We start from the raw sequence: 16,420 nt of genomic DNA on the forward strand, positions 1-16,420 counted from the left end.
AATGGATAATAAATATTAAATGACTATTAATTATCTAGAAGTATGAATCACTGCAAGATCAATAGTGTGATTCATACAGAAAATTGTGTTCTTTAATAAAATTGTTACTAGAACAAAAATGAAATAATTGGATATCTGTGACGCTAACAATGGAGGACAGGAGGCAGATGCAAGTAAAGGTAGTTTATTGACAGGAGTTGTGATGGATGAATGCTGGTGAGTGACGCAGGAACCACGATGGCAGCACAGACAGGTGGGTAGGTGATTTGAGTGCGTTGGTAGAGATGACGGTGGTGGTAGATCGGTGATCCGTGGTGATAATCCGTGAGTGACTGTGATAATCCAAAGTAGACCGAACAGGAAACAGGGCAAGGACAGGAACACAGGAGCACGAACAGACATCAACACATGGACCTCAAACAACGATCTGACAAACAGGAGACGAAAGACAGGGCGTTATATAGGCGGTTGGAATGAGATGCACCTGCCGCTGATCAGGCGATCAGTGGCCACACCCACATGAACCAATCAACATGACATAACATGACTACAGCTGGAGACGGTGCGTTCACGAACCGTGACAGTACCCCTCCTCCTAAGGACGCCTCCTGGCGTCCCCAGAATCTCTTACCTGTCGATTGTAATCATCGATAAGGGAGTGATCCAGGATGTCCCTGGCAGGTACCCAACTTCTCTCCTCCGGACCGTAACCCTCCCAGTCCACCAAGTACTGAAATCCGCGTCCCCTCCTTCTAGAGTCCAGAATACGATTTACCAAATAGGTGGTCTCCCCATCTACGAGACGCGGCGGGGGAGAGACCGGGGTAGGCGGATTAATGGGAGAATGAAATACGGGCTTAATTTTGGACACATGAAAGGCGGGATGAATTCTCCTGTACGTAGGAGGGAGTTTAAGGCGGACTGCCACCGGACTAATGATTTTGGTGACAGTAAACGGGCCAATAAATTTGGGAGCCAATTTATTAGATACGGACCGGAGAGGAATATTCTTGGTTGAAAGCCACACCTTTTGACCCACGACGTATACGGGAGGCCTAGACCGGTGGCGATCGGCCTTGGCCTTGGTGCGCGCCCCCGCTTGGAGTAGAGTCTCACGGGCTCTGGTCCAAGTGCGGTGGCACCTCTGGACGAAGGCGTGAGCGGAGGGGACCGCAACTTCGGATTCCATACTGGGAAAAATAGGTGGCTGGTAACCTACACTACACTCAAAAGGAGATAGGCCCGTAGCTGATACTGGTAAGGTATTGTGGGCGTACTCCACCATAGACAATTGTTGGCTCCAGGAGGAAGGATTCTTGGAGACCAAACATCGCAACACCCTTTCCAAATCTTGGTTGGCTCTCTCGGTTTGACCATTGCTCTGGGGGTGAAACCCTGAGGACAGACTTACAGTCGCTCCCAGTAGTCTACAGAATTCTTGCCAAAATTTAGCCACAAATTGGGGTCCCCTGTCGGAAACCACGTCTATCGGGAGGCCATGTAAACGAAAGACGTGGTCTACGACGGTCAACGCTGTCTCCTTGGCTGAGGGTAATTTGGGCAAGGGAATAAAGTGGGCCGCCTTCGAGAACCGGTCCACCACGGTTAAAACTACCGTGTTTCCCTGGGAGGGTGGGAGGGCGGTAATAAAATCTAGAGCGATGTGGGACCAGGGTCTCGAAGGAACCGGCAGCGGTTGGAGTAACCCATCAGGGGGCCGATTGGAAGTCTTACCAGTGGCACAAACCGAGCAAGCCAAAACAAAACTGTGAATGTCGCGAGCCATAAGTGGCCACCAGAATCGTTGCTTGACTAAAAATCTAGTACGGTTAACCCCTGGATGGCAAGCTACATTCGAGCAATGTCCCCACTGGATAACGTTGGACCTTAATCCCTCCGGCACAAATAAATGGTTCGGTGGGCACCCGGGCGGAGGCGTTACCCCTTCTAAGGCCGTTCTGACCTTCGATTCGATCTCCCATGTGAGAGTGGAGACCACTAATGTCTCAGGAAAAATACACTCGGGAGTGGACGGGCGTTCGGAATGGTCAAAAATACGCGACAAAGAATCGGGTTTGATATTTTTGGAACCCGGGCGGTACGAGATAGTAAAGTCAAAACGTCCGAAAAAAAGTGCCCACCGAGCCTGCCTGGAGTTCAACCTCTTGGCGGTGCTAATGTACTCTAAATTCTTGTGGTCAGTCCATACTATAAAAGGAACCCCCGATCCCTCTAACCAGTGTCGCCATTCCTCTAATGCCATCTTAACTGCCAACAATTCTCGGTTACCAATATCATAATTTCGTTCTGCCGGAGATAAACGATATGAAAAATACACGCAAGGGTGGACCTTGTCGTCTAAGGGAGAACGTTGAGATAACACCGCTCCTACCCCCACCTCTGATGCGTCGACCTCCACCACGAACTGACGTGTAGGGTCAGGGGTAATCAGAATAGGGGCTGAAATGAAACGGCTCTTCAGTTTGGCAAACACAGCCTCAGCTGTGTCCGACCACCTGAACGCAGTCTTGGCGGAGGTCAAGGCGGTCAGAGGTGCGGCTAGTTGGCTGAAGTTGCGAAAAAAACGCCGGTAGAAGTTAGCGAACCCCAGAAACCTCTGTAGGGCCTTACGGGAATCTGGGCTTGGCCATTCTACCACAGCCTTAACCTTCTCGGGATCCATGCGTATTCCCTCAGTCGACACGATATACCCCAAAAATGGAATTGACTGTGCATGAAATTCGCATTTCTCCGCCTTGACAAAAAGCCCATTCTCTAGCAACCTCTGAAGCACTCGTTGGACGTGCTGCACATGTTCCTGGAGAGAAGAAGAAAAAATCAATATGTCGTCCAGGTAGACATAAATGAACTGATCGATCATATCTCGCAGCACGTCGTTGACAAGTGCCTGGAAGACCGCTGGGGAGTTGGAGAGCCCAAAGGGCATAACCAAGTATTCAAAGTGCCCTCTGGGGGTGTTAAAAGCGGTCTTCCATTCATCCCCCTCCCTGATCCGAACCAAATGATACGCATTGCGTAAGTCCAGTTTTGTGAAAATTGACGCTCCCTGCAACCTCTCGAAGGCCGAAGACATCAACGGCAAAGGATAAGTATTCTTTACCGTGATGTTGTTCAGTCCCCGGTAATCAATACAAGGTCGCAGAGATCCGTCCCTCTTTCCCACAAAAAAGAACCCCGCCCCCGCAGGAGAAGAGGAAGGGCGGATGAATTTAGAAGCTAGAGAATCAGAAATATATTTCTCCATAGCCTCCCTCTCTGGAACAGAAAGTGAATAGAGTTTGCCCTTAGGCGGAGACTTACCTGATAGTAAATCTATGGCACAGTCGTAAGGACGATGCGGAGGAAGAGAAGCAGCCCGAGACTTACTGAACACTTCCTTCAGATGGAGGTACTCAGCGGGCACGTTAGACAAATCCACCGCCTCCTCCTGCAACACAGACACAGACACAGACAGACACTAGACAAGACTCATGACATCTTTTACACCAAGACAAAACGGAGTTAGAGAGCCAGTCAATGCTAGGGTTGTGGAGGAGGAGCCAAGGGTGTCCGAGGACAATGGGTGCCAGGGGAGAGTCAAGGATGTGAAAAGAGATGGTTTCGGAGTGATTGCCAGAGGTGATGAGTGTAATGTCTTCAGTGATGTATGATATGGTGGGAAGTTGCTGACCCGTGAGGGCGTGAACCGTGATGTGGTGCGGAAGAGGTCTGAGGGGGATGTGGAGCTTGTGGGCTAATGTGCTGTCCATGAAGTTACCTTCTGCCCCGGAATCCAGTAGTGCCTGACAGTGATGTGTCTGTGCTGACCACCGCAGCCATACCGGGAGGAGCGTAGAAGATGATGGTGATGATGATGATGATGATGAGGTCTTCTCGGCGGAGATCCCACCCGATAGTAGCCTCATACGTACTACCGGGCCTGGCCTTTTACCGGACAGGCGTGGGCTTGATGTCCGGCTCCCCCGCAGTAAAGGCATAGGCCCAGGGACCTCCGCCTCTCCTTCTCCTCCCGGGAAAGCCGAGCTCGCCCTACCTGCATGGGCTCGTGATCGTAGACGGGGCTGGCCACGTCCCCGCCGCTGAACCGCACGTCTGCCGGTCCCCTGGATGGGGTGTTGAGTAGCCCCCTCCTCTCCATCCGTGCCAGACGTGCGTCGACCCGAAGGGCCAGCTCAATGAGTCCATTGAACGACGGGGGAAGGTCCAGGGCGTAGATCTCCCTCTGGACGCGGTCAGCCAGCCCATGCAGGAACATGTCCCACTGCGCCTCCTCGTTCCAATGGCACTCCGCCGCCAGGGTCCGGAACTCGATGGAGTAGTCCGAGACGGATCTCTCGTGCTGGCGCAACTCCGCCAGCCTCCTGGCCGCCTCCCGTCCTGCGGCGGCCCGATCAAAGACCCGTCTCATCTCGGCGGAGAGGGCCTGGAACGAGGCGCAGCATGGGTCCTGGTTCTCCCACACCGCTGTTCCCCACAATGCCGCCCTCCCAGAGAGCAGGGTCAGGACGAACGCCACCTTGGCCCTCTCAGTGGCGAACGTTCTAGGCTGGAGGGCAAAATGCATATCACAACGGTTAAGGAAAGCTCTACAATAATCGGGTTCACCTGAGTAAGCCTCAGGAATCGGGAGGCGTGGTTCCGGCTGGGAGGGGGCCTCCGATGGTGCTGGTGGAACAGGCGGTGTGAGTGGCGCAGTGGGAGCTCGTAATAGCTGGAACTGTTGGGTGAGCTCGGACACCTGCGTCACTAAAGCCTGAACCGCGCGACCAGTGTCGTTAAGAGTCCGCTCCTGGGAGTCCATCCTCCGAACACTGGCGCTGAGGAAAGCTTCGAGAGAGGAGGGTTGATTACTCGCTGCCTCCATGTTGGTCAGATCGTTCTGTGACGCTAACAATGGAGGACAGGAGGCAGATGCAAGTAAAGGTAGTTTATTGACAGGAGTTGTGATGGATGAATGCTGGTGAGTGACGCAGGAACCACGATGGCAGCACAGACAGGTGGGTAGGTGATTTGAGTGCGTTGGTAGAGATGACGGTGGTGGTAGATCGGTGATCCGTGGTGATAATCCGTGAGTGACTGTGATAATCCAAAGTAGACCGAACAGGAAACAGGGCAAGGACAGGAACACAGGAGCACGAACAGACATCAACACATGGACCTCAAACAACGATCTGACAAACAGGAGACGAAAGACAGGGCGTTATATAGGCGGTTGGAATGAGATGCACCTGCCGCTGATCAGGCGATCAGTGGCCACACCCACATGAACCAATCAACATGACATAACATGACTACAGCTGGAGACGGTGTGTTCACGAACCGTGACAATATCTAATGGATTTAGTCACAGACAAATGAACTCCAGACAAGAATTACTAAAGAGTGTACAGAATGTCTTTTAGTGGTTTATATTACTTAACTTAATATAATTTAAATAAATAAAATATATTAATCATATATCATCATTATCAGTACAATATAATCTATAATACAAGTCAATATCTATATTTACATAGTTTATAAGCTAGATAGATAGATAGATAGATAGATAGATAGATAGATAGATAGATAGATAGATAGATAGATAGATAGATAGATGTAAAACATATAGTTTAACTTATTGGTTTTATTTAATACAAAATTAAATGTATTTTTTCATGATTTTGATTTGATTTGTAAATGTAATATAGAATAATAATACATGACTATAAATATATAATAATCAAATGTAATATATAAATGCTGTAATATATAATAAAATATATAATAATAATCAGTATACTTTTCAGTTTAATTGACTGTATATACACTTTATATTAAAATACTGTGTGTATATATATATATATATATATATATATATATATACATACAGTACATTATTTTGTAATGACTACTCAACGAACTCAACAACACAACCTTGCTCACATAAAATAAATACATAACTATATTCAAATATACGGTTTCATTTAATTTAGATTAAATGATTAAATTCTATTAATTATAGACTTTTCTGATTTCAAGTCTTTTCAAATCTTTTCCAGAGGAAACGTGAGTTTGGCTGCAAAAAAAACAAGAGAACCTTTACATCTGAGCTCTTAATCATGAGAATCTTTACAGCGGGTGTTTGATGTGAAGGGAAAAAAAGGGATGACTGTGCTCAACACCTTTATGTTTTGAAAATGAAAAATGACACAGATGGACCGCTCTCTCACCCAAGCTGCTGGATCTAAGACAGGGCCCTGGGGTAAAGAAAGGGCATTCAGCAATAACGATAATGTTAGTCTTCACTCCCCACATTTCAGTTCTCCAGTGAGTTCAGCTCTGATGTGTTATTTTGTTCTGTTTCTGATCCTGTGAAATCATGTGATGCTGGCAGTAAAAGCAGTGCCTTTGAGAAGTCATCATCAGAATGCATGGTGAACAGCAGTCAGGCTGCAAATGGCAAATGCAAAAGTGCCTTTCTTTTACAAATTACCAAAGCAGAAAGCAGAGAGAACTCTGCCACACCCGTCCTCTCGCTCAAGTCCCCTTGATCTTTTGCAAGCTCATTCTTACTTTAATAAAAAATTATCCGGACTTCTGAGTCATTCCATCTGTGGAGAGAAGGAAAAGACACAGATCTTGTGTCAGCAGTTTGCTGAAATTAAACAACTTTCTGTGCATCTTTTTCGAAATTCACAACCACAAAGATTTAGTACCTTCACGCCTTGTTTTGTTTAAAGCATTCGACCCAAAAGCCTAATTATGATAAATGAGAATGAAATGTCTAGAGAAATGCCACAAGATGAGGAAGCAGAGACTGGGGTAAACACAATTCAGAATAAAAAGGGCATTTTATTCTAAATAAAGATAGATAGGGTAGAACTTTTTAAAAGATTCAAAGTTGGCTTAAAACAAAACTGCACACAAATCCTGTGTGCAGTATTTTGTAATTGATGAAATGCAATCCAGTTGCGTTTCTTATCTCTCAAGAAAACAAAACAGACATGGTTGTTATTGTTAACTTAAGTGTTGTTATTGTCAAAAAAAAAACATTAATTGAATAAAAAATACAATACAAATATTAGATTAAAAAAAGAAAATGAAATGTTGCTGACAACTAATAAAAAAAAACTGAAATAAAAATAATTTTGTGAAATAAACAATATTGTGAACCCAATTTTGAAATAATTAAATGTGTATAGCTAGCTAGATAGATAGATAGATAGATAGATAGATAGATAGATAGATAGATAGATAGATAGATAGATAGATAGATAGATAGATAGACTATCACTGCACACTGGTGGTGGATGTAAAGTGCTTTGAGTGCCTAAAAAGCGCTATATAAATGTAAGGAGCTATTATAATTATTATAAATTGAAAAAAAAAAAACTCAGCCTGCTATTCGTTACACAAACAAGCAATCGCACCCCCAAACTCACACCACTGGGTATTTTGGGGGAAAACTTATAGTTGTCTCTGCATAAAGTATTTGAGCATAAAAAAGAAGATCAAATGCTTATTTTTGACAAGATTCTTTTAAATAACAAATATCTATTATCTATTAATATCTATTGCAAGAAATAATTTACTGATATTTTAATACAATATTAAATAGGCAAAAGCAGCCATTCTTGGAAATTTCAACTTACCTTATACCTGTATTAGTAACACTTTCTGTCAGGTAGGATAGTGGTATCCCACTTTTTCTGTTCATGCACAGTCAAGGAAATATATCCATGGGCAGACAAAGAAAAATCCCTGACTATAAATGAATATGCATCAAGTGAATATCTGAAGGAAGGAGGAGGGAGGCGGAATGATGTTGTACAATCATGGCAGATATATGGAATATGACATTCCACACATGGCTAACACTTCAGTGTAATTTGCTCATGAGGATTCACCTCTCCTGCTAGCCTGTTTTCATTTCCCTCATATACTTACGTGTTTGCAAAATTAGAGCATGCAATTTCTTGAGGAAATCTCATACAAAGGATTTTTCTAGCTAAGAAAAGCTTGCCAAATACACAATGTGCTTGACATTGTGTATCATTCTTTTGGTTGATAGGTGGCTAATGCTAATATTAAATATCTTAAAAGTTATGCTATTGGTATTTAAAGAGAAAAGAGATTAATTAAAGTACAGGTAAGTAATTCATCGGTAATGTACTGGGTGTATTATGTCATTTAGTTGAATTTTATCATTGGTTTAGTTTCATATATTTTACAATCATGGTGTTTTGTCTTTGTGTGACCCTGTGCACTGTCTATATATAGGTAATGGAAACCCATATTTGTAGGGTTTATTAGTACATTTTAAGGAAATAAACCGATAATGGTAGTTATCTGACTGATATGCCTAAATTGGTATAATCACCTAATAAAATATACCACAGCTGCCATTTTTTTTTTTACCATAAGCCATTGCATTGATTAGCATAACCATTTCAAGACAATTAAAATCATAGTTCTTCCAAAAAGTAATACAGTTCACTAGCTTAACTGCAGACTGTTTACAGCAAGAGTTATTTTAATATCACTGATATAATATTACAGCTTTTGTTAATATTTGAAATTCTTTATTTATATTTACACCATGGTCTGTCTGAATAGTCTATTCTGATTGCTGGCATGTAGGTATTTAAACCGTTTAATGCACAGGAAGTTCCAAGTCAGTTTCATCACTGTTCTATTATATTAATGCACTGCTCTTACTGACGCGCGCACACACACACACACACACACACACACACACACACACACACACACACATATATATTACTTGCACACACACAGAGAGAGAGCGAGCGAGAGAGAGCACACACACACAGATATTCAAATTATATTAAAATTATTGTTTTAGTAAATTGTTTTAAATATGTCCATATATTTTTTTTTATTAAGTTTTAGTTTATTTAATTGTAGTTTAGTACTGCAATTTAAACTAAATAAAAATTAGAAATGCTGCTTTAGCAACTAGCTGAAAAAATGTGTTTTTTATATTTTATTTTATTTTATATCAGTTCTTTTTTTTAAGTAATACATTTTTTTCTACAGTTTAGTTTTTGTTAAGGATAATAACCCTGGTTTATAGTTGCTTAGTGTATCAGATTTTAGAATTGGAATTAGAATTATACATAACCATAAAATCTAACTATACAAATGTTAGTAACCATACAAAAGTGTAAAATTGTACCTTGTGTGTAGAGTAAGGATCAAATGCAACTTTCAGGGGTAGAAAAAGTATATTAGTACACTTTAGTGCACTTGTGTGTCCAAAACTTCCTCAGTGACAAACTCAAGGCGTAATTTTTGCACTTTTTTCTAACAGTGTACACCAGTCTTACAGCAAACGAAAGGAACAGAATCAAGAACCATCAACGCCTCCTGCTCCGGCTCAGACTGGATGCATAAAGACATATCTGATATATCCGAGCGTGGGCCAGAGATCGAATGTTCATTTATCACTGCACGGCAGAAACTTCCACTCACTATGGAACTGAATTCTAACACAAACTTGCCAATCAAAGTCACCTCTTTCTAAACTGTTCAGAGAAGCCTCTCTGAATAACATGCGGCTGTAACACTGCTGTCTGATCACGGAAACATTCTGACTGAGGAGCATCAAGATGTCAGCTGCTTTTAAGTGATGGGTTTTGGAAACTGCAACACTAGAAACGTTCCTTGCAGTGGAAAGCTTGCTTGTTCTTGCTTTAATGTAAATATAGTCAACATGTTCAGCTAGTTCCGTCCTAGCCGAATTAGCACATGTATTCAGATGACTCCCTAGCTTGTTTCGTCTACGTTTCTTGTAGATACATATACAACATGTGAAATCCAGTGAGGAATATATAAATGCTAATATGTTAGGTGAAAGCTTTGCAAAGTGATTTTCAGTAAACATAAAATATTGATGCAGTCCAGAGGGAAGACACCGTTGGACCATTTTCTGGTCCTTTCCTAATCTGTTTGAAATTCCACACCTTCCTTCACAGAGAGAAATAAACATGCATAACCTGCCATAAAAATATCCTATGGGAGGAGAATCACATTTCTACCTCTTTTTGGACATACATGCATGTTAAACTGCCAGGGACCACTGTAGACCTCTTTTTTTCCCTGCTTAAAATGCTATGTTTGGTTTAGTCCTGCAGAAAGAAGAAAACAGAAATAAATGATATCCGTGCCCTATAGGCATGTAATGATGGTAATTTTGTCTGTCTGGAGCAAAAGCATAGAAAGTGGTGGCACACTCTATATGGGTTATTAAAACACTGTGACTGGGGCGAGTTGTCACAATTTTTATTCAAAAAGGAGTGAAAAAGAGAAAAACATTCAGCTTTATAGTTTACATCTACCTACACCTGAATCCCAGTGTTTAGAATTTCACATAAAATACAATAGGATACAACAAATTTTAGACCCTTACTGATGATAAAATTGATTCATAAATTTAGTCTGTCTGTCCATCCATCCACATACATAAAAAACATTTTATATATATATTTTTTATTATTATTTAAATTTTCTCCCCAATAAAACCATGTGACATCTAACCTTGGCCTCCCCTAGCCATAGTATTAAAATCACTTTATGCAACTTTTCCCCCTTTTAATAACGTATTTGTGTTGCAACCTATAAAGATGCATTAAACGTAACAAAAATGTTTTTCATCAGGTCTAAAGAGACTAAAAGGTCCTATTACAAAAATAAAATTTTAATTACATATTAAATTCATCCACATCAATGCGATAGAAATAATTTCAGAGTAAATTGCTGTTTACAATTCTTTGAAAGGTTTGGAAACAGCATACCATCTCAAAGGTTCTTTTCTCACATGGAAAAGAACTTTCATATGCCCAAGCAGCTGTTCCATAAAAAACCTTGCTTGTTTTACAGCATCTGTTTGTTTTAGTGCAACATTTCTAGGGCATTATTTTGAGGTCTATTGAGTTGGCAGCACTGCGCTCTTATATCAGGCTTGGATTGCAGGCTCCCTATAAAACTCATTTGAATACTGCAGCGTTTTCCCATTCAGAGCTTAATTTATCACTGTGTGCCTGCCCAGTGCCCAGCACCAAATGTTTGCGATCTGACCCTTTTTAAATAACCAAGAAACTTCTATCAAAACACAACTGTTAAGTGTGAAATGTAGCTTATTAATTAATTAATTAATTAATGAGCTTGCTGAATTTGTTGTTTACAAACACACAGCTTTTCACTTGACAAGACATTAATTGATGTCTCACATTCTAACGGCACCCATACACTGCAGAGGATCCACTAGTAACTAATGGATCCTCTGCAGTGTATGGGTGCCGTTAAAATGTCTTGTCAAGTGGAAAGCTGTGTATTTGTAAAAAACTAACTCATCATTAAGCTCATTAATGCTGACCATTGCTTCCGGGTAAAATATAAGTCTTCTGTCCATAATTTCTCCAGTAAGAGTCAACTCGTCTCAGTCAGGAGAGAAATATGCACAGATCAATTACCGTTTACCATCGAAAATTCTAAAAACATTCTAAAAAAAATAAGTCTGTGGATTTTGATGTGAGAGACAGCAGGGTATGAACTTTTTCACTGGAGGAAACATTAGTAAAGATTATGGACTTAAGAGACAGTTTAAAGTAAAAATGCCTTGATGGATTTGTTTCTTACAAACATGCTGATCAACCAAAGTCATGTGGATTACTTGTGGATTATTGTGATGTTTTTATGAGCTGCCTGGACTCTCATTCTGACGGCACCCATTCACTGCAGAGGATCCATTGGTGAACAAGTGATGTAATGCTGAATTTCTCCAAATCCGTTCTAATGAAGAAACTCAAATGTACATCTTGGTTAGCCTGAGAGTGTGTTCATTTTCAGGGAATTTTCATTTTTGGGCCAACTATTCCTTTAAACCTTAATCTTTTAGATTTTAATTATTATAATTTTTTTGTTAATGTCAAGGGTAAATGATGTGCAGGACCTTTTAATAGCTATGCATTTTCATGCTTAAAGACCAACTGTGATATAAAAGGAAACATGCTTTTTCTAAAATTAAATAATTGGTTACTGTTTGTCATTGTATAGTAAAAAAAAGATCAAATTTAAATATGATCGGCAAATTACTTTGTTTCAAGTAACAGATTTTTTTTTCTATGAATTATATTTCATACCCAATATTAGAATACTAATATATTAACAGTTTAAATAAACTGAAACTATTAAAACACAATCAGGATTTTTTTTGTTTGTTTGTTTGTTTGCAGACCCATTGCACTTTTTTAGCCTCGTATCCATGGACCCCAGTTTGAAAATCCTTTTAACAATGCATATGCATAGCTGAATTCACAAATGGGATAGGATTTCCATCTTGAATAACTCATTAATGCCATCCAGAGCAGTCATATTTTCACTAGTCTGATTTGCAGTCCACAAGCCTTAAATATCTAATGCTACTGATGAGGAGACATACAAAGGAAACCCTCAAGGGAACCAAAGAGAGTTCAAAGTATTTTGAGGAAATTCTAATGTTTTCTTCTGTATCCTCGCTGCCAATTACTGGCTCTCCATTGCTGTGTGTAATTTCTTCAAAGGCATTACTGGAAAAATCACAATGAGACCTTTTGAAATTTGCCTTTGTTTATTCGCAGTGGACTCATTTATAATCTATTATTCTTCCCAGTTTCTCTGTCCTCTACTCTCCGTGTCTTCAATGTCACTAGCAGGCTTGACCAACCAAAAGACAAACATCATTAAAAGACCCAGTATCTCTGTATAAAATGAATATTTCAAACCAAAGCCTTCAAATTAGGGCCAAGTCATCAGAGTTTTGACATCAAAAAGTGGCACTGAACACTGTGGACAGAAGCCTCATCCTGGAGAGCAAATGCTTTTAGTATTTTTTATTTAATTTTATTAATAAATTAACCGCATGCAGACTGTTGGCTGTTCGTAATTTTACAAAAGTCCTGGGGGTCTTTCTAAAGAGCAAATCTAATCAGAGCAATATGTTGTCATATTTATGTATGTGTATATTTATATTATAATATATATCTGTGTGTGTGTGTGTGTGTGTGTGTGTGTGTGTGTGTGTGTGTGTGAGTATATTTGCAAGATAAGCTCAGAATTGTGAGAAAGTCATAATTCTGAAGTTTATATCTCACAATCTTTTTTTCTCATAATTGCAAGAAAAAAGTCAAATTTGTGTGATAGAAATTAATTGCACAATTACTTTTTTTTTTTTTTTTTTGGAAACAAAAAAAAAGGAATTGTGATATATAAACTCAGAATAAAGGGACGGGGAAATTATGAGATATAAACTCAAATTGCCAAATATAAACTCAGAATTGTGAGAAAGTCAGAATTCAGAATTTAAAATGGCAAGTTTATATTTTGCAAATATGCAGTTATATCTCACAATCTTTTTTTCATAATTGCAAGGAAAAAGTCAAAATTGTGTGATGGAAATTTCACAATTACAATTTTTTTTATTTAATTCTGTGAAACTATATACTGTAGCTGATTTAATTCCAATGTAAAACGTAATGCAATTTAAATGGCATTAAATTTGATTACACAAAAATGCATATTTAGATTCGAAACAGAGAAAGTAAAAAGCAAAATGAAACTTTAAAAAGAAAAATGACAAAAATCACTTTTTTAGACATCTGGATTATTTTGAGCATTGTGCTATTAGAAAAACCATCAGAGAATCAGATTACAGAAATCTATGTAGTGTATATACAACTTTTTAAACAGCAAGAAGACATCAAAGCAGTTTTTAAAAAACACTATACTCTTGCCGAGTCATTTTTTTATTGAATCAATTTATGTTTCCATTAAACTCATGAATAATGCAAAGAAACTAGATGTAGTGTAAATATTGTTTCATTGCAGTCGGAAGCGATAGCGTTCTTTAATCTTAATTAGACTTGAAGTGATCTATATCTGATTCATGAAGAAACTTTTGCCTTTTCTTGGCACATTAGCCCAGACCTGCAGTGAGAAACAGCAGAAGAATGACCTTAATTTATAAGAAATATCATCCTTTTGAAAAGCACAACATGAGGTGTCGTCATAAAGTATACAGACACCACATAATAAATTGTCTGTCTGTTCGTCCACTACATAACGGGATAGTTAATTAGAGAACATCCTTGCCTGAGTAAGTACTGTATATAGTACGCTGCTATAAATTGTGTTTAGTGCACTTTTCTCATATTATACTACTGGAAATGGTGGCATTTGAGTACTCAAAGTCTAACTGAAAGTGCTGGCCTCTAAACTTTATACTTCCTCCACATATATATATATATATATATATATATATATATATATATATACACACACACACACATACACAGGAAAAACATTTTGTAGATTTTGTATATTATGCATTTTGATTATAATTAATATATATAATTAAACAATTAATTACAAACACACACACACACACACACACACATATATATATATATATATATATATATAGTTTTTCTTTTACACAATATCATACTACTACTGTATATATGAGCAGAAAATGTCAAATATATATTGTAAACATTATATCAGGTCCATCAAAAAGGGATCATAATAATTGGGGGTCCTTGGCAAAAGCTTACAAATTCCTGACTTATGCTGGGTACACACCAAAAGATAATCGGTCTGATTTTGGGTCGATTTCCCCCTTTCCGACAATCCTAGCTATGTCCCGATTATCTTGATGGTTCTACAGATTATTTTATCCGATTTTTCCTTGGTGTGAGGTGTGTTAAGAGTGTCCAAACCTGATCGGAAGAACATCGGAGCCGCCCCGATCGCGAATCGTAAATATTCAACATGTTTAATATTTACAATCAGAAATCCTGATGTGTGGGGTGAACCCCGAGGACAAACGCGCGCACGCTCTGGAGATTATCACGTGAAACGAAACAATATCCAATCAGAAGGTGCAAGATGATGGAAGACGGAAGCAGTCATGGCGCAGCACAAATTGAAATTGATGTGGACAGCAGAGATGGAGGATGAGCTTGTTGATTTGTGGCAAGAGCACAAATATTTACACAACGTTTCGTGTATAAAATCATTCCAAACACTATCATTGCAATTTCTTCCTGCATATCGTCTGCCATGCTTATTCTGAAGTCTCGCGAGATTTTGCAAGATTTCCTGTGTTCACAGTCGAGGCTGGTTGAAAATCTGTTCGTGTGTGGTGTGCCGTCTTTGTCACATCATGGCACACCACACACTAAAGGAGCAAAACGGTTAAATTTAGGATTTTTTATCCTCATTTTTGTGGTCTATCACATTTTGAAAATCTTATAAGATGTAAAAAATCTATTTGTGTGTACCCAGCATAAGATCATAGTCCACAAAAGTCTTCAGTATTTTAACGACTCAATACTTCCCATGAAGATGAATATAATAACCCAGTCTTTGATTTCATGCTTATGCTGCTGAGCAGCTCTTACATTGCAGCGGTACAAAGAAAACTCATATCTCAGCCATTCTGCTCACAATCGATACACAAGTGTTGAGTGGAGACACAGACAGATCAATGCAGCAACTGCAGCTGTCCATTTCTTGAAGAGAATCCAGTAGGCCCAGTTCTGATGGATTAAGCCACAGTTTTGGGGGGGGGGCTTTCTTCCACTTCAAGAAGTCTGTCATTCGTCATGTTGAACCTCAAGGGGTAACGAGGATGGAGTTATTTTGCAGTTCATTTAAAAAGCAATCAGAACCCATCTCGGCCAATTAAGCTGTAAAGCAATCAGTAGATGAAGGATGTAGTGTGTTGGTACCGACAGACCTGAGCAATGCACTAAATAACAGATATAGAATAGATTTTAGACAACACCATACTGCGATGCGTTCATGCCATGTCCGACCTTGATTTTTAGCAGTGTAATCATAAGTACACAAGAATGAAGATGCACTGTCCAAGATGCTGACCGAGGTTCTTCCAGGGTGCAGTGGCATCTGGCCATAGAGGTGAGCAGTTGGGCTTGGGTTTGTGCTGGCTGAGCAATTTTCCATTGCAACACAGAGGCCCCAAAGGAACACGGGGGTAAGCTCATACAATGCAGCACAATGTCCAGTTGCAGCACAGGCATCATTACTCATTTGGAAAAACTAGACTTAAAATAGAGACAGGCTAGTTAAGGGCACTTACATTGCTCATCTGAGGACATAATCACATCAGCAACTTTTTACTAATTAAATGTGTTTTGTTTCGGTGGCATTATAACCTCATGATGGCTGTAATTCAGACAGACAGACAAATTTCATTTTATGGCATTTAGCAAATCAGTTTTTCATATTTGTTTAGTTGCTTTGTAGTCTCAGCAGCAAATAAAGAAAACCAATTTTTACAGAAAATCAGATTTCTGAAAATGCTAAAATGTTCAGGGCACCATTTAATGTCATA

This window comes from Carassius carassius, chromosome 31 (assembly GCF_963082965.1).
Source record: "Carassius carassius chromosome 31, fCarCar2.1, whole genome shotgun sequence".
NCBI classification, from domain to species: domain Eukaryota; kingdom Metazoa; phylum Chordata; class Actinopteri; order Cypriniformes; family Cyprinidae; genus Carassius; species Carassius carassius.